The 20,091-nt window shown below is 47.0% G+C and overlaps 1 protein-coding gene across 1 annotated transcript in view; it reads right to left on the reverse strand.

The window, feature by feature from the left end:
* The window catches only part of npas1 (neuronal PAS domain protein 1), a 414,556-nt gene that overhangs the window by 230,764 nt on the left and 163,701 nt on the right, over positions 1-20,091 (reverse strand). The gene's annotated exons all lie outside the window — the stretch shown is intronic.

Below are 20,091 nucleotides of genomic sequence, written 5' to 3' on the forward strand. Positions count from 1 at the left end.
TCCTTTGGCTGCCGTTTTAAACCCAGGCCCAGTTTTCCTGTTCAGGGGCATGAGGGAGGCATGACTCGAGGGAGAACAGGGAAATAACAGGGTGTTGTGCAGAAAGGCGGCTACACATCAAAGGTAGTGGGTATCTGGAACACTCTTACCTCAAAAAGCTGTTGAGGCTGGAGTCCGATTGAGATCAGCAATCCATCAACAGTGCGTATAAAAAATATAGGAAAATGGGAACGGGAGGAGGGCATTCATCCCCTCATTCCTGTTGCACCATTCAATCAGATCATTACTGATCCGTATCTCAACTCCATTTACTAGTTCTCCTAGGGTTTTGGCCAACATTACACCCTCAAAGTGTTCCTGTACTGCAGTGAGACCTGGACTGTGAGACATAAAGCAGCGCTAGAGAATCTCTGTCAGCAATGCTTCCTCCGCATCCTCCGGATGCAATGGGAGGACCATCAACAAACGCTGGTGTCCTTCTTGAAGCCAGTCCTACAAACACTCAGGCCAGCCTTCGAGTGGAGGGTAAAGAAAATGCTTCAAAGACCCTCTGAAGCTCTCCCTGGAGCGCGGCAGCATTGACATTAACGGCTGGGAGGAGCTCGCTACCCATCGTTCAAAATGGCGGCAACTTGCCCATCAAGCCGCTTCGCCCTTTGAGTCCCAATATCTTAACGAAGGGGCAGATCGGCGGCAGGGCGGGGCAAGAGAAGGAAGCAAATCCTGCACCCGGATCCCGCTACCTCGTGGGATGTCCTGCCCCAGGCGCCCAAAAAGAATCTGCGGGATCGAGAATGGGACCAAGGAGACCCCCGCGGTGGAAACGCGCACCCCTGAGCCGACGTCACCCTCCAAACGAAGGGCAGCCGGCGACAACTCCCCCAGCCAAAGCGCGCTGACCGATCGGGAGCCCACCGCTGTTTGTAGGGGGTCTTGTCGCGGACCGTCCGACAGAACAGCATGGCCGCCCTTTGAGAGCAACCCGTTCCCTGCGGGATGCCCCGAGGCCCGCCAAAAGGGCGCTACGCCAATGCAAGCCCTCGCTTCAAGGTGGCTTAACTGCAGCGGCGGTGAAGCGGAACGTCAAGATGGGAACTTTGGGTTCTCTGCAGAAGCTGCGGAACCCGAACTTGCCCTTGCTTTACTTTATCCCTGCAAAATTATTTCGTGACCTCTGGGGAATTCATTGACAAGCTGCATTAAGAAGAAAATTAAAACCTTGGGGGTGGTGGTGGAGGAGGGGGGGGGAGAGAAAAAAAAGACAAGAAAGAAAATTACAGTGACAATTATTGCAATTAGTAGAGAATTTGTTATTTGATGTCATTGCAACTGATGGCACAGAATCGGTTTAATTACTGGAGCTGCAGTTTGTGCGAGTGATGTACAGGCATTCCCTGTGCAGTTAACCCTCCGACGACAACTACGGCAAGGATTTTGAATTAAAATCACTCCTAAATTTAAAAAAAAAATAATAATTCAATATATATGCAGAGCAATAAAAAAAAAGGAGCTGGGTGTGATGCCAGGCTGGATTTCGGAGTTAAGTTCACGTATCTTGTTTGTAAGGCTTCAATGGACTCATTTAAAAAAAAAATCAAGCTGTTGGTTTTATTAAAGCGAGTCTTTTTTCTCGTTTTCATTGCCTCTTTTACATCTCTTCACACTCTGCACCTATCCACAGCTAATAGCTCAGCCAAATAGCTTTCTCCCAGACCTCTGCTGCTGCTGCTGCTGCTGCCTGACCATCTGCTGTGAAGTCCACAAGGGTGATCTCGAATTGCCTCACTAACCGGTTTAATATACAGTAATTAGACCTCTCAGTTTCAGCGAAAGCGCCAACTGGACTTAACTCAATGCCTCCCGAGAAAGAGAAAGTCTCGCATTCCCCGTAGCACCTTTCAGGACCTCGGGGTGTCCGAACGCACCTTGCCGCCGATGGAATACTTTTGCAGCGCAGCCATTGTCATGACGCAGAGAAACACTTTGCGCACAGCAAGCTCCCACAAACAGCAATGTGATACACGTCCATGTTTTAGTCGTGTTGACCGGGGATGCATTATTGGACAGAACAGCAGGGAAAACCCACCCCTGCTCTTCTTCAAAACAGGGTGATTGGATCTTCTACATTCACCGGAGAGAACAGATGTGGGGTGTCAGTAATAGGTTATACCAATAGAGTGAGATGAACAATTGCAGGAGGAAGCCAGGGTGAAGCATAGATACCAGCAGGGAGCAGCTGGGCCAAATGGCCTGCTGCACATTCTAATTAATTCTATGTCCTTCTTGACCCCCTCCACTGTCTCTAAGGGTGGGATTTTCCAGCCCCAGCATCGGCGGGCATTGTGACGGGTGGAGAGCCATTGACGTTCTCCGTTCCTGCTCGCGATCATGCCCACCAGTGTTGGGGCTGGAAAATCCTGGCCTAAGTGTCTGACATCCAGTACTGGATGAGTAACAGTTTCTTCCAGCTAGGTATTGGGAAGACTGAAGCAATTGTCTTCAATCCTCACTATAAATCCCTCTGCACTGACACCATCTCTCTCCTGAGCAACTGCCCGCGGCTGAGACAGACTGTTTGCAACCTTGGTACCCTATCTGCCCTCAAAATGAGCTTCTGACCACATGTCCATGCCATAGACTATTTCTACCTCAGTAATGTTGCCTAACTCCACCTTTGACTCAACTCATCTGCTGTTGAAATCCTCATCCATGTCTTCGTTACCTCCAGACTCAACTATTCCAACACACTCCTCACCAGCCCCCTGACATTCGACCCTCCGTAAACTTGAGATCATCTAAAACTCTGCTGCCCATGTCCAAACTCACACTAAGCCCCGTTCACCCATTACCCCTGTGCTCACTGGACTACGTTCACTCCTGATCAAGCAACACCTATTAAAATGATCCTTGTTTTCAAATCCCGCCATGGCCTCACCCCTCCCAACTATTGTAACCTCCTCCATGCCCACAATCCTCTGAGATCTCTGCACTCCTCTAATTGTGGCCTCTTGAGCATCCTCGATTTTAATCACTTCACCACTGGCAGTTTCTTGGGCCCTAATCTCTGGAATTCCCTCTCTACATCTCTCCGTCTCTCTATCTTGCTTTCCTCCTTTAAGCCACTCCTTAAACTCTATCTTTTAACCAATCTGTTCGAATATCACCTTATATGTCAAACTTTGCTTGATAATGCTCCTATGAAGCATCTTGAGATGTTTTACTACAATAAAGGTGCTATAATCAATGCAAGTTATTGTTGGTCTCGTTGTAATTGTCAAGCCAATGTAAAGGGAGCTTTGAGATGATTTCAACAGCACCTTCCAAACCCGTGATCTCTACCAGCTAGAAGGAGAAGGGCAGCAGACACATGGGAACACCACCACCTGCAAGTTCCCCTCCAAGCCACTCACCATCCTGACTTGGAAATATATCGGCCGTTCCTTCACTGTCGCTGGGTCAAAATCCTGGAACTCCCTCCCTAACAGCACTGTGGGTGTACCTACACCACATGGACTGCAGCGGTTCAAGAAGGCGGCTCACCACCACCTTCTCAAAGGCAACTAGGGATGGGGAATAAAAATGCTGGGCCCAGCCAGCGAAGCCCACATCCCAGGAATGAATAAATGGGGAAAAAAAAGCAGATTAACTCCCGAAAGCCAGCTTGATGGTACATCTCCAACAAATTGAACTACCTGTTATTCTACACACTGCAGACAGCGGAAAGCAGAACAACGAACACAACCCCAAATACAGAGCAACGCAGCCAAGAGGAAATACTGAGAGAGATCCAGCATTACCTCCTCGCCGAGACAGAGATCGGTTGCAGGGGACCACACTGAGGTGAATTTAATATGAAATATTCAATGGTGCAGATAAGCTAAACACAGGATATCATTTCATAGTAAGTCACTGTAGCAGAACCCGAGGCCATAAATTTAAATCTGTGAAAGAGTAAATTTAAAACTGTTAATAAAAACGATGTTTTTATGCAATGAAAGGGTGATAAGGGTATTTAGAATAATGTGGTAGGGAGGGTGATTGGCCATTAAGAGAGCCCCAGTTGCAGGTTTATGCTAAATGGGAGAGTTAAGATACGAGAGAGACACATTTTGATGGGTCAGATGGTCTCAGCTTGTCCTTGAGTGGTTATGTCGTCTATAATAACACTTTCACCTTCTCCGAGAACCAAACCTTGTGATCGGCGATGGTTTGGTTGATGAAGGCACAGATTTCCCACCCACTTTGTAACTTCCACCTGAGGTGTAGATTGTGATGGGATACTTTCGTTTTCTCCTTATATTTTGGTGAATTCTGTGCTCACCAAAATGAGGAACATCAGTGTTAGGGAATAGACTATTTCCACTTTCTTCAGCATCAAACACTCCCAGGACAGGTACAGCACGGGGTTAAATACAGAGTAAAGCTCCCTCTACACTGTCCCCATCAAACATTCCCAGGACAAGTACAGCACGGGGTCAGATGCAGAGTAAAGCTCCCCCTACACTGTCCCCATCAAACACTCCCAGGGCAGGTAGAGCACAGGGTTAGAGACAGAGTAAAGCTCCCTCTACACTGTCCCCATCAAACACTCCCAGGACAGGTACAGCACGGGGTCAGATGCAGAGTAAAGCTCCCTCTACGCTGTCCCCATCAAACACTCCCAGGACAGGTACAGCACAGGGTTAGATACAGAGTAAAGCTCCCTCTACACTGTCCCCATCAAACACTCCCAGGACAGGTGCAGCACGGGGTTAGATACAGAGTAAAGCTCCCTCTACACTGTCCCCATCAAACACTCCCAGGACAGGTGCAGCACGGGGTTAGATACAGAGTAAAGCTCCCTCTACACTGTCCTCATCAAACACTCCCAGGGCAGGTACAGCACGGGGTTAGATACAGAGTAAAGCTCCCTCTACACTGTCCCCATCAAACACTCCCAGGGCAGGTACAGCACGGGGTTAGATACAGAGTAAAGCTCCCTCTACACTGTCCCCATCAAACACTCCCAGGGCAGGTACAGCACGGGGTCAGATGCAGAGTAAAGCTCCCTCTACGCTGTCCCCATCAAACACTCCCAGGACAGGTACAGCACAGGGTTAGATACAGTGTAAAGCTCCCTCTACACTGTCCCCATCAAACACTCCCAGGACAGGTGTAGCACTGGGTTAGATACAGAGTAAAGCTCCCTCTACACTGTCCCCATCAAACACTCCCAGGACAGATGCAGCACGGGGTTAGATACAGAGTAAAGCTCCCTCTACACTGTCCCCATCAAACACTCCCAGGGCAGGTACAGCACGGGGTTAGATACAGAGTAAAGCTCCCTCTACACTGTCCCCATCAAACACTCCCAGGGCAGGTACAGCACGGGGTTAGATACAGAGTAAAGCTCCCTCTACACTGTCCCCATCAAACACTCCCAGGACAGGTACAGCACGGGGTTAGATACAGAGTAAAGCTCCCTCTACACTGTCCCCATCAAACACTCCCAGGACAGGTACAGCACGGGGTTAGATACAGAGTAAAGCTCTCTCTCCATTGTTCTGGAATCTACCCCATGTGGAGCATCTTATCCTGCAGAGTACATTCCCAGACTATTTCCCACGTTAAAAAGAAGAATAAGCTGATCTATGCTGCACTTGTTGGCAAGGAGCCTAAAAAGGATGCTTTCTGAGGGGTGAGTAGCTAATATTACAAAGAATTATGTCACATTTATAGCACAGAAACAGGCCATTTGGCCCAACTGCCAATGTTTACTCTTACTTGGTTTAGCAACCATTTTCTGGCTATGCCTTGGTAAAGTGCTGTTGGATGTTTTACTACAGTGATGGCGCTATATCAATGCAATTTGTTATTGTTTCCCTACACTCCTCTTATCTACCCTATCAGTTCCCCTTAATTTACTGAAAACTTCATTCAAATTACCCCCTTAACCTCCAAATTCCAGGGAATACAACCCCAGTTTGTGTTAAGGGGGGGGCAATTGGATTGCTCTTTAAGAGTGTCGGCACAGGCACAATGGGCTGAATGGCCTCCTTCTGTGCTGCACCGTTATAGGAGCGCGGGCATCACTGGCAAATCCTGCATTTTCTGCCCACCCCTAATTGCCCCTTGAGGAGGTGGTGGTGAGCTGCCTTCTTGAGCCGCTGCAATCCATGCGGTGTAGGTACACCCACAGCGCTGTTGGGGAGGATTTTGACCCAGCGATGATGAAGGAACAATGGCGTATTTCCAAGGCAGGATGGTGCGTGCCTCAGAGGGGGTACCTGGAGGTGGTGGTGCTCCCGTGAATCCACGGTGCTTTGTCCTTCTAGATGATGGGTTCGGGAGGTGGGAGAATTACTGGTCGTCAAGACATACAATAAATTAGTGAAAAAAGGGGGAATAGGCAGGAGCCTGAGAACAGGGGGAGAGGTGAGCATGAGAAGGGGGGCGGGGGGGGGGGGGGCGAAGAGAGGTTGGCAAGGCTGGCAGTGGTCATGCCAGGGACACAGCAGAAAGGAACTTAGAATAAGAAATGGTTAGCATTAAACGTGATAGAAGGAAGTGAAAGTGTGCAGAGAGGGAGTGCATGCAACCTGAAGGGGGTGAAATTGGAAAAGGGGAGAGCAGGGTCGCAAAAACAGGGAGAATCCCATTTTACGCCTAACTCTCAGTGTTACTGACGTCCACAGCGTTAATTGCACATCAAGTGTGTTTCATTATATGCAGGTGGAGGGCATTAATTGGGGGTTTCAACTGGGCAGAGATAAATGGGCACTCACTGGAACTGGTAGTCGGGTTTGGAGGCATACACTTGTAAAATAAATAATACACAAGCAAAACGAACGCTTGGGCTGAGTTAAAAATCAGCTCCAGCACCCTCACGGCAATTCTGGAACAGAACAAACAGGACTGAATTCTGGGCAGCTCGTTTCGGAAAAAGGTTTTTTTTTAAATTTCTCGTGCGGCGAGGGGGGGGTTTCATTAATAAGCCAGTTCATTATAACAGGGGTGTGTTATTGTCGCCTCTCAGCGTGTGGGCCTTCACAACAATTGCCAACTTCATCCTTCTGTGCAAGAAATCTGGGGTTAATGGAAGGTTCTTTTGCACTCTAGCGCTCAAAGCATTTTTTTATTTGTTGCTCAAAGACGTTTCATGTGGGCAAACTACTGCTTCTCAAAACATAATCAGAATGCAATTATTGCTCCTGTGTCTGATGCAATACAATTTGCCATCAATTACAGATCTGGAAGACAATTTGGTCTTTAATGTAAGCCAATTCCCACGGTGTCCCTGTATACACTGGGCGAAATTGCATTGGCTAATTATATCATTCAGGAAACATTTGAAGGTCACATAATTGATTTGTTGGAGTTGGCCAGCAAACTTGTCTACACCTAGGCAAACACAGAGATCATTATGTGAGTGACTAGGAAGCAGGAATAGAGCTGCAGAGGGCCCTGCAGGTTAATATCAGGAACATGAGGAAAGCGTCAGCTCCTGCTCTCTTTTTAATCACTGAGAATTCAAAAGCAGAGGGAGCCAAGGTCAGGAGAGGATGGCAGGAAAATCCAAAGTCCGGCGCTGCGCGCATCCGGGGTGCCACCTTTCGGGTGAGGTGTTAAATCGTGGACCCCACCCCCTCCCCACCATCCCCCCCCCCAACCGCCCCCCACCCCCACCCCCACCCCCCCCCCCCACCCCCACCCCCCACCCTCTCAAGCAGATGTAACTGATCCCTTTGGACACGGGTTTGATTAAAAAAAAAGCAGGGGAGTTCTGGCCAAAACCTATCCCTCAACCAACATCGCTAAAAAAAGGACACGTCTAAGAACATAAGAAATAGGAGCAGGAGTGGACCATTCGGCCCCTCGAGCCTGCTCCGCCATTCAATAAGATCATGGCTGATCTTCTTGGGTTTTGATTTCCACGTTCCCATCTAACCCCCGATAACCTTTGATTCCCTCGCCTAACAAGAATCTACCTACGTCTGCTCTAAAAATATTCAATGAACCCGCCCCCATCACCTTCTGAGGCAGAGAGTTCCAAAGTTGCATAACCCGCTTGAGAGAAACAAAATTTCTCTTCATCTCTGTCCTAAAATGGCGACCCCTAATTTTGAAACAGTGCCCCCTAGTCCTGGACTCACCCACAAGAGGAAACATCCTTTCCACATCCACCTCGTCCATAGGGCTCAGGATCTTGTACCCCCTCGCTCGTCTAACCTCCAGCGGTTTAAGCAGGTGGCTCACCGCCACCTTCTTAAGGGCAATTAGGGATGGGCAACAAATGCTGGTCTAGCCAGTGATGCTCACATCCCAGGAGCAAAATTTTATAAATAGAATAAAGGGGGGGTGGGGGGAAGGGGGCTAGGGTGGTGGGAAACGGTTCCCAGTATGTGTCACGATGGCTGGAATATTAAAAATGGAAAAGGTCATGAGTACATGCAAGGTTAATAGTACATCCAAGGGAAGAATACATTGTAAGTGAAGTACATTGTAAGGAAGGGCTCACAGATATGCTGCCTCGGTACATGTCCCTCGGGCTCTTCCTGATTGAAAATACAGAGGTCATCTTTTGAAAGTGCGTACCCTACAAGCTTCTCCATAAACAGATTATGCGATGCAGCTACATCATCAGGCAAGCAGAAATCACCAACTAACAAACCAAATGCCAAAGTTGTCACAGGATACTTGAATAATATGCCGGGGTAAATGGCTCCCTGAATCACTGCGAGAATCTAATATTAACACGTCAACAATTTCGAGGTATTTTCAGTCTGTCGACCAGCACTAATCTGCCTTTTTTTTTTTGGCCTGTATTTTTGTTTTGCAAAATGCAAATACTAGAGATACTAGTTTTTATTTTTATTTATCCGCCTGATCATCCAGCAACAATATTCACCTTCCCTCCTCTTGGTTTGACCCTTTCTCTCGGACTCGGGCGTTTAAAAAATTCATTCTTGGGATGTGGGCATCACTGGCAAGGTCGGCATTTATTGCCCATCCCTAAGTGCCCTTGGTGACGGGCTGCCTTCCTCTTGAAGCCCTGCAGCGCGGGTGGTAAAAGTGCTCCCGCAGAGAATCTTAGCAACTTACAGGGGCAGAAGGAGCCTATTCAGCCCATCGTGTCTGTGCTGGTAGAAAAACAGTTATCCAGCTTAATCCTACTTACCAGCTCATAGGGGCCATAGCCCTGATGGTCACGGATTCAGTTTTTTAAACATAGTTTGGGTTGCTGTCTCTTTGACCCTTTCAGGCAGTGAATTCTGTAGTATTAGGGCGTGTTTGGGACAGTAAAGGTTAATGTGGGGCTGGGGAAACAGTACCACACACATAATGACGTAGAGGGTCGCATCAGTGTAGGAGTAAGTCTGGTAGAAGTCTGCATGAAGGTTGCATCTAGTCAGTCAGGACTGTATCCTATATATGTATATAGTTATGTGTTATTAATAAACAGTTATTGTTCAACCGTACAAGCCATGAGACAACATACAGCCTTACAACAAGTTCCAGACCCCCACCACCCTCTGGGTGAAAAGATTTCTCCTCAACTCCCCTCTAATCCTTCCACCAAAATACTTTAAACCTATTTTCCCCCCCTGATGACTGAGCTCGTTGCTAAGGGAATTGGGGCCTTCCGATCCACTCTGTCAAGGCCCCTCGTTATTTTGTGCACCTCAATGAAACCTTCGGCTACGATTTTCCACGGTAAGTTTGTCTACTTTCGGACCAAATGATAGCAGAAGATGGTCGAGGCGATCCCGAGGTCAGAAGAAGGATAGAAATGGCTGGAAATAGTTTTGTGCAGGTGAAGGATGTGTTAACAAGAAGAAAACTCAGATTTGTAACAAGGGGAAAAAACTCATAAGGTGCTGCATTCTATCTACTTCCCTGTCTGCCTCAGGAACCTGGACAATAAATAAGATCTGCGGAATAAAATTGAGGCCTTTGAGATGTGGATACTAAGACATATGCGTAAAATTCCATAAACAGACAATAAGACAAATGAAGACACGCTTGAAAGTGCAAAGAGCAAAAGGGACTCTTAAAAAGTGACATCCAGTGAAGAAAATGTCAGCATTTTGGCTGTTTGATCAGAGCTGAAAAGCTACAGAGATCTCTTGTCGAGGGAAAAATGGAGGGCAGCAGGAAGAGGGGTCGGCCTTGGAGTGGCTGGATGACGGACATCACAGAGCAGTTGCAGACGAGCTACAGTGGGTGTGTGAGGATGGCATAAGACAGACGAGTGTGACATCCCATGACAGCAGATCTCCTGGTGGGAGTAGCTACTCGCGGGACAGCAGGAGAACAATTAAACCTCCCCTCAGCCTCCTCCATTCCTAAGAGAGCAACCCCGGCCTATCCACCCCTTCCTCATAGCTACAATTCTCTAGTCCTGGCAACATCCTCCGAAGTCATCTCTGTCCCCTCCCGAATGCAATCACATCCTTTCTGTAATGGAGTGATCAGAACTGCACCCTACCAGCAGCCTAATTAGTGTTTTGTACAATTCTAGCCTGACCTTCCTGCTCGTCTATTTTTTGCCTCGGCCAATAAAGGAAAGTATCTCGTGTGCCTTCTTAACCACATTATCTACCTGTCCTGCAACCTTCAGCGGTCTGTGGGCATGCACGCCAAGGTCCCTCTGTTCCTCTACGCTTCTGAGGATCCTACTATTGTTTGTGCATTCCTTTGCCTTGCCTGCCCTCCCCGAATGCCTTACCTCACGTTTTTCCGGACTGAATCCCATTTGCCACTTTTACTGCCCATCAACCAATCCGTTGATATCTTCCTGCAGTCTATTCCCTTCTTCCTCACTATCAACCACACAGCTAACGTTTGTATCACCTGCAAACTTCTTATTCACAGCCCCTGTGTTGAAGCTTAAATCATCGAAAGGCACCGTGAAGATGTGCACAGCAGAAAGTCAAAGACGTTGCAGGGAAGGCAGAGGCACTGGTGACATGATCTTCACCTTCGGTAAATACAAGGGAAAGGCCACGAACAACAGATAGGACTCTACTGTGCCTCTGTTGATTTGGCAAAGGCCTTTGACACGGTACATAGCGAGGCCTTGTGGAAAGTCTTAGCCAAACTTGGACGTCCCGATAGAGCTGTAGACCTCACACAGCTGTTTCACCACGTAACAATGGCCAGAGTCGCTGACTGTTGTGAACACGCAGACCCCATGGTGTGAAGCAGGGCTGCCTTGCCTACTGGGGCATTTGATGGAAATGTTGATAGGGCAGACGGTGGTATAGTGGTAATGTTGCTGGACTAATAATCCTAGAGGCTCCAGATTAATACACTGGGGTCATGGGTTCAAATCCACCACGGCAGTTGGCGGAATTTAAATTCAATTAATAAAAAATATGGCATAGAAAGCAAATCTAAGTAATAGTAACCATGACAACTATCATTAATTATTGTAAAAACCCATCTGGTTCACTAATGCCCTTTAGGGAAGGAAATCTGCCATCCTTACCTGGTCTGGCCTACTTGTGACTCCAGACCCACAGCAATGTGATTGACTCTTAATTGCCCCCTGAACTGGCCGAGTAAGCCACTCAGTTCAAGGGCACTAAGGGATGGGCAACAAATACTGCCCTTGCCAACGTCGCCCACATCCCATGAAAGAATAAAGGGAAGAAAATGCATACATCCAATTCAGAACGGATTGCAATCTTCTCAATCTGAGACAACCGAAATCCGCAACTGAACTACCAGGGTTGACGGTCCAGGAATTGCTATTTGCCGATGACTGTGCTCTTGTGTCACAGTGAGCATGGCCTTCAATGGATCGTGGACTGTTTTTTAGAGATGGCTGACGACTATGGGCTAAGCCTAAGGGAGACAGAGATACTCCACCATATTCTGACTATACCCCACCTAGTGTAACTAGCAATGACACAACCCTGAAGGCTGTAGATACCTTCACCTACCTCGGATGCACAATTTCCAGGAATGTCTGCATTGACTGCGAATTGGTAAATAGGCCTAACAGAGCGAGCTCAGCATTTGCCCCTTTACACAAGAGACTGTGAAGGAAACAAGGTATCAAACTCACAACCAACTTGCTGTCTACAAAGCTTTGCTCCCTCCCATATGCCTTTAAGCCATGGACCACCCACTCCAGACATATTAAGTGGTTGGACAGATTCCGCATAAGATGCATTGGGAACATCATGGGCATTAAATGGTAGGACAAAGTGCCCAGCACTGAGGTATTTCAAAGAGCACTCATCATCAAATCCCAGCTCAGATGGAGTGGACATCTAGTACGTATGACAGACAACAAAATCCCTAAGGCGGTCATGCTTCACAATTTAAACTCGAACACGGCCTGCGAGGTAGGCCGAGGTTAAGTTTGAAGGACTCCTTGAAGCCAAATCTCAAGGAAATGCAGCATGTCCACCACTGATTGAAAGAAAGGTGCGCACAAAGAACAACCTGAGGAGTGACCTCAGGCAGGTCTCCTGAGAATAGCAAAGAGTACAGGCAACTGAGGACAAAAGGCAAGCTAGACAAAGATTGGGCAGTCCCTACAAAATCAGACCATGTCACGTTAGAACACACAACAGATGACTCTGTGCATGCAAAAAATGGTCATCTTTGAGAATAATGGGAAAGACACAATGGTGACCACAAAAAGCAAGGGAGCCAGAACTGATCCCTGTGGAACCCCACTGGAAATAGCCACAAAATTACCGTTCGCCCATAACTCTTTGCTTCCTGCCACTGAGCCAATTTTGGATCCAATTTGCCACTTTCCCTTGGATTCCATGTTTTTTTCTTCTTTTCAGTCTAGTCTTTCATGTGGGACCTCACTCAAAACCCAATCAAGTTAGTCAGGCACAACCTTCCCTCAACAAATCCTTGCTGACTATTCTTGATTAATCCACACGATTCTGAGTGTTGGGTTTATACGGTCCATCAGAGTTTTTTTTCCAATAATTTGCCCACCACTGAGGTTAGGCTGACTGCCTGTATTTACCTGGGCTATCGCTCCCTCCATTTTTAAACAACAATACAAAGTGAACAATCCTCCTGCTTCATAGCTTTAGTCAGAAGGGATTGGAAAATCTTCAGAGCCTTTGCTATTTCCTCCCTTGCTTCTCCCTTGCCCCCTCAGATCCTCCATTGCCCTCCTTGGATACCCCATGCCCCCTCCACGCCCCCTCAGATCCCCAAGTGCCCCCTCATTCCCCCCATTAATCCTCCAGAGCCATTCACCCAGTGTGCACTATATACCATCCTCAGGAGCCATGCAATGGCAGAGGGAGCGCTTTTAAATGCAGATGCAAAAAAATGTGACAATCTAATAAAACTCTCATTTAAAAATCTGTCATTGATACTGCAAAGAAACAAAAATGCATTCAGCCATTAAGTTGTGTAAACAACCATGTAGTCAGAAACCACATCAAAGGTAGATTATGTTATTACACACAACCTCTTCAAACTGTCAATCATTCCCTTGAGCAGCTGTGTCACAGGACCACCTACTGAGCTCAGGCCATTCATAGCTTTTGGAACTCAGCCAAACATTCATAATAGCCGCAGCTATCAAAGCAAACCATTATGGCTACAAGACCCTGAATTTGAAAAGATCCATTTCAAAGCAGATTGCCTGTCAATCAATGGAGGAGAGCAGGTGCTTTGATTTTTAAAATCTACGTTCAACAGCAGGGCCATTTTATTCAAAATAAAAGATACCTAGATGTTTAACTCTCAGTCCAAAACATGGCAGGAGACTTTCCAAGCATGCTTTTCTACATTTGTGGTTACATTATGGCATTTTCTCCACTGGGAAAAGTACTGTAATGCATGTTAACACTTACACAATGTTGGTCAATGTAATGACCAACTTACCTTTGCAGAACAGAGGCCCATGATGAATTGCAGCATTAAAAATACATCTACATTACAATACAGCTTCAAATGGCACTTTTTTTGAAGGTTGGTGGCGGGGGGGGGGGAAGAGTTTCCTAAACCTGCACCAGCACACGAAAAGAGTTGTGCAGGAGGAAATACAATTTTCCTGCGGTCCTCACACTGGTGACCCCTAACCTCAGATGTGATGTGTACACGTTTGGCACCCAAGGCCTTCCCGCGGAAGGGCCGTGACATGTCAACGCGGTGTGGGGGTCAGGAAGGCACAGGAACATTGTTTTTCCCGCAAAGCCGACTCTGCAAGCCAATTCCCGCCTCCACGAGGAGTCCAAATCCCAGTCCAAAGTATCCATTAAGAACCAGGCCCATGTGTTCGAAACCCACCTCAGCAGATGGTGAAATTTGAGTTCAATAAAAATCTGGAATTAAAAGTCTAACGATGACCATAAAACCATTGTTTTATGAACCCATCTAATGTAGGGAAGGAAACCTGCCATCCTTGACTGGTCTGGCCTACATGTGACTCCAGACCCACAGCAATGTGGTTGACTTTTAAATGCCCCCTGAACAAGGACAATTAGGGATGGGCAAAAAATGCTGGCCTAGCCAGTGACACCCACATCTCATGAATGAATAAATAAAAAAGAAACCTTTTCACACTGATTTTTCTCCCAGTTAATATTAGGGTTGTTGCAATCCCCTGTGACTGCCCTATTGCATATTTGCTCTTCTATCTCCCTCTGGTTGTTTGGGGGGGTCTATGTTACACTCCCAGAAGTGTGATTCCACTTTTTTTATTTGTCAGTTTAACCCATATGGCCTCATTTGATGCTTCTTCTGGCATAGCACACCTCTTCACAACTGCAATTGTTTTTTAACCAATATTGTGACCTCTCCTCTTTTTTTATCCCTTTCTCTATCTCATCTGAAAATCCTGTAGCCAGGAATGTTGAACTTCTTGTCCTTCTTTAAGTCATGTTTCAGTAATAGCTCTGGTAGCATACATCCAAGCATCTATCTGTGTCCTTAGCGCACTGTCTTATTCACTAGGCTCCCTGCATTGAAGTATGTCCATTAAGCACAACCAAACTCAATTTGTTGTCTGTTGTCTAGCCTTTGTTTCCTCTGCTTTTCAAATTCTACTAATTTCTGCTTTCCAGATCCAGTTTTGCTTTTTATTTTATACATTCCTGGGATGTGGGCTTCGCTGGCTGGGCCAACAATTATTGCCCATCCCTAGTTGCCCTTGAGAAGGTGGTGGTGAGCCACCTTCTTGAACCGCTGCAGTCTATGTGGTGTAGGCACACCCACAGTGCTGTTAGGGAGGGAGTTCCAGGATTTTGATCCAGTGACAGTGAAGGAACGGCGATATATTTCCAAGTCAGGATGGGGAGTGGCTTGGAGGGGAACATCCAGGTGGTGGTGTTCCCATGTGTCTGCTGCCCTTGTCCTTCTTGATGGTAGTGGTCATGGGTTTGGAAGGTGCTGTCTCAGAAGCCTTGGTGAGTTTCTGCAGTGCATCTTGTAGATGGCACACACACTGCTGCCACTGTGCGTTAGTGGTGGAGGGAGTGAATGTTTATGGATGTGGTGTCAATCAAGCGGGCTGCTTTGTCCTGGATGGTGTTGAGCTTCTTGAGTGTTGTGGGAGCTGCACTCATCCAGGCAAGTGGGGATTATTCCATCACACTCCTGACTTGTGCCTTGTAGATGGTGAACAGGCTTTGGGGAGTCAGGAGGTGAGTTACTCAGCACAGGATTCCCAGCCTCTGACCTGCTCTGGTAGCCACAGTGTTTATATGGCTAGTCCAGTTCAGTTTCAGCTTCTCTTCTTTCTGAATCTACACTGAGATTCCCTGTTGTTGAATTACTTTTGTGTCTCTAAGAGGGCTCCTCTCTGTCATATTCTTTCAAAGCCACAGAGTGTGTCTGCTCTTCAAACGTGTAACTCAGTCCTTTGACCACAAGAGCACAAGAATTCGGAGCAGGAATGGACTATTCAGCCCCCTCGAGCCTGCTCCGCCATTTGGTAAGATCATGGCTGATTTGACTGTGGCCTTAACTCCACTTTCCCGCCTACCCCTTATACCCTTTGACTCCCTTGTCAATCAAGAATCTACCTTACTCAGCCTTAAAAATATTCAATGACCCAGCCTCCACTGCTCTCCGGGGAAGAGAATTCCACAGACTAATGACCCTCAGAGAAAAAAATTCTCCTCATCTCAATCTTAAACGGGAGACCCCTTATTTTTAAACCGTGTTTGCGAGTTCTAGTCTCTCCCACAAGGGGAAACATGTTCTCAGCCTCCACCCTGTCAAGTCCCCTCAGGATCTTATATGTTTCAGTGAGATCATCTCTCAATCTTCTAAACTCCAATGGACACAGGCCCAGCCTGTCCAACCTTTCCTCGTAAGATAACCCCTTCATCCCAGGGTTCAGTGGAGCGAGCCTTCTCAGTTCTGATGCAATTATTCCCTTTCTTATATAAGGAGACCAAAGCTGTACGCAGTATTCCAGATGTGCTCTCCCCAATGCCCTGTACAACTATAGCAATCAGAATCACATTGCCTTCATGGTTCAAAATTCTCTTAGTGGCCAAAAAGACGAGTCTGCAGCTTCAGAGTGCAGGAATTGTATGTAAGGGGGGTCCATTCCTTTAAATACCAACCCTAAATTCACTTTTATCTCAGCGACGAAAGAGCTATTGCCTTATCTTCATTTCTCAGTGCTGCTTCAATCACTCGGGTGATCTGATAATTTGCCAGCGAGTTTGGATTCTTTAAGCCTTCTAATTCTTTGATAAATCTCAATTGCACAGAATTTACTGCACTGGCTGTTGGACCCAATGTGCCCATGGTCCACATGAGTTCCGTCTCGCTACTCTTCATCTTGCCCCCATCCACATAACCTGCTTTCGAACCTCTAGTTCGCCCTTAAAGGCATCGATGCTATTTGCCTCCTCGTGGTAGCCGGTTCCATTTAATTTTCAAAGCAACTTTTTCATCGAGTTTATGCCTAGGCACCTTTTCCTTTTTGGAAACTCTAGTGGATTACGTTTGGATAAATATTTTAAAATGTCGTGTCCAGTTAAACGTTACAAACTGGGAATTAAAATTTTAGCTATTAGTTTTAAGATTCGCTTCCTAATCCCACTTGTATCCTATTTCCTCCATTGCTGTCCTACTGATTATAATAGGTTAATTACAGCAGGCTCTAGGTCAGGGTTACTAATTATATTAGGCTTGTAAATTTGTACAATGGGAGCAAAAATGATCAATTGGAATCATTTATAAAGGAGTGAAATGGAAGGGGTTTAATTGATTGGAATATTTAATGGGAGCGATTAGGAAGGGGTTCACCACATTGACACCAGGTACAATGGCAGTGAATGAGAACATACAGACATACAAATTAGGAGCAGGGGTATGCTATTTGTCATTTCCTAACCACGCTGTGGGTGCACCTACACCACAGGGGCTGCAGCGGTTCAAGAAGGCAGCTCACCACCCCCTTCTCAAGGGCAACTAGGGATGGGAAATAAATGCTGGCCCAGCCAGCGATGCCCACATCCCGTGAAAGAACTCTTAAAAAAACTTCGGTCCCTCGAGCCTGCTCCGCCATTCAATAAAATCATGGCTGATCTGATTGTGGCCTCAAATTCACATTCCCGCCTACCCCCCGATAACCTTTGACTTCCTTGTTAGTCAAGAACCTATCTACCTCTGCCTTAAAATTATTCAATGACCCTTCCTTCACCACTCTCCGGAGAAAAGAGTTCCAAAGATTCACAACCCTCTGAGAGACAAAATATTCTCCTCATCTCCGTCTTAAATGGGAGACCCCTTATTTTTAAACTATGTCCCCTATTTCTAGTCTTTCCCACAAGGGGAAACATCCTTTCAGCATCTACCCTATCAAGTCCCCTCAGGATCTTATATGTTTCAATAAGATCACCTCTCATTCTTATAAACTCCAATGGACATAGGCCCGGCCTATCCAACCTTTCCTCGTAAGATAACTCCTCATCCCAGGTATCAGTCCAGTGAACCTTCAGTGAACTGTTTCTAATGCATTTATATCCTTCCTTAAATAAGGAGAGAAGAACTTTGTCTATAGAGATTCCTTGCAATGGGAGTCCCTCTGAGATATCTTTAATTCCCCAATTTTAATTGCTCCACCATTGGCAGCCTAGGCCCCAAGCTCTGGAGTTCCCTCCCTAAACCTCTCTGCCTCTCTACCTTTTCTCCTTTAAGACACTCCTTAAAATCTACCTCTTTGACCAAGCTTTTGGCCATCTGACCTAATACCTCCTTATGTGGCTCAGTGTCATACTTTGTTTCGTAGTGCTCCTCTGAAGCGCCCTGGCACGTTTCATTATGCCAAAGGGCGCTATATAAATATAAGTTGTTGTGGAGTGAATGGGAGGGAAGTAGGCCCATTGTGATTCGAATGAATGGGAGGGGCTTGGTCCACTGTAAATCTGTATAACGAGGGTGAAGCGAAGAGGCATGAGCCATCCTGGTTCCTGTTGTTGGAGTGAAGGGGAAACGGACCTGACCAATGTCCGCTCCTCGTGATTCTACGCAATGTGGGTGAGTGTGGCTCATTCTGACTCTGAACAATGGAAACAGAGGCAAACTGAGTTGAGCCAGGCTTTTTAATTGTAAAACTGATATTGACAGGTCTTTGTTAACCAAAGGTTTAAAGGGATATGGGGCAAAAGGCTGGTTAGGTTGCAGATCAACCATAACCTCACTGAATGGTGGAACAGGCCCGAGGTGCTGAATGGCCTCCTCTTGTTCCTATGTCCCATTGTTATTCTATATAATGGGAGTGACTGGGGAGAAAAAGAAACACTTACATTTATATAACGCCTTTCATGACCACCAGATGTCCCAAGGTGCTTTACAGCCAGTGAGGTACTTTTTGAAGTGTAGTCACTGTTGTGATGTAAGGAGCGCAGAAGACAATTTGCGCACAGCAAGCTCCCACAAAACACATCTGTGATGTTGACTGAGGGATACTGGGGGTAACTCCCCTGCTCTCCTTCAACGTGGGCCAGGCAATCTTTTACATCCACCTGAACAGGTAGGTGGGGCCTCGGTTTAGTGTCTCACCTGAAAGGCGGCACTCCCTCAGTGCTGCACTGGAGTGTAAGGTTTGATTTTTGTGCTCAAGCCCTGGGCCAGAGTTTTCACCTCGTCGGGCAGGCGCGCGCCGGACCCAAACGAGAGTAAAATCACATGCGATGACGCCGGGTGAGTGTCCCAAGTCACCGGGCACTTGTGTGATATTTCGGTCGGGCAGGCACACGGGTGAGTGGGCAGCACGCCCACCAACAATTAACAGGCCTATTAAGGCCATTAAAGTACCAATTGAATATAATTTTTCACTGCCCGTCCAACCTTATGGCCAAAGGCCAAGCGGCCTTTGCACTTTTTAGGAAACCTCATCCATGGGCGGGATGAGGTTTCCAATAGCAAACAAAAATAAAATAATTTTAACTTTTCATTAATAACATGTCCCTGCTCATGTCACGGAGTCACACGAGGGGACATTTTTTTAAAACATTTTTACATGATTTATTTTTGATTTTTTTTATATCTTCAGCTCCCTGAGGTAGCTCAGTGCCTCCGGGAGCTTTTCCTGTGCGCACATGCATGAAGTTCCCCGCTCGCTCTCCTCCGCCCCCCCACCCCCGGTACCCCCACACAGGCTGCGCTGAGCGCTGCAGCGTGCGTTTCACACTGGGCGAACCTTAATTGGCCCACCAGCGGGAAATCGCGGTCGTGGCCTGATCGCGGGTGGCGATCCGCTTCCCGACCGCTCCCCGCTCATCCCCCGCCAAGCCCACCCGACGAGGGCAAAATTCGGCCCCCGGGGTGAACGTGGAGCCTTATGATTCAGGTGACGGTGCTACCCGCTGAGCCATAGCTGACCCACAATAATGGGCAAGGGGTTTGTCGCACTCTCTTCGGAGCTGAAACTGGCTCAGGAGGGTGGTGAGATGGTGGCCTAGTGGCAATGTCACTAAACTAGTTATCCAGAGGCTGAGGCCAATGCTCTGGGGACAGGGGCTCAAATACCATGGCAGCTGGTGGAATTTTTAAAAACATCTGGAATTGTATCATGAAAATATAATAACTCGGTGGACTTATTCCTACTGAGTTTAAGGCACACACCTTGAAACAAAAATACAAATTGCAAAACAGTTG

The sequence above is a fragment of the Cetorhinus maximus genome, chromosome 32 (assembly GCF_964194155.1).
Source record: "Cetorhinus maximus chromosome 32, sCetMax3.hap1.1, whole genome shotgun sequence".
Taxonomy (NCBI): domain Eukaryota; kingdom Metazoa; phylum Chordata; class Chondrichthyes; order Lamniformes; family Cetorhinidae; genus Cetorhinus; species Cetorhinus maximus.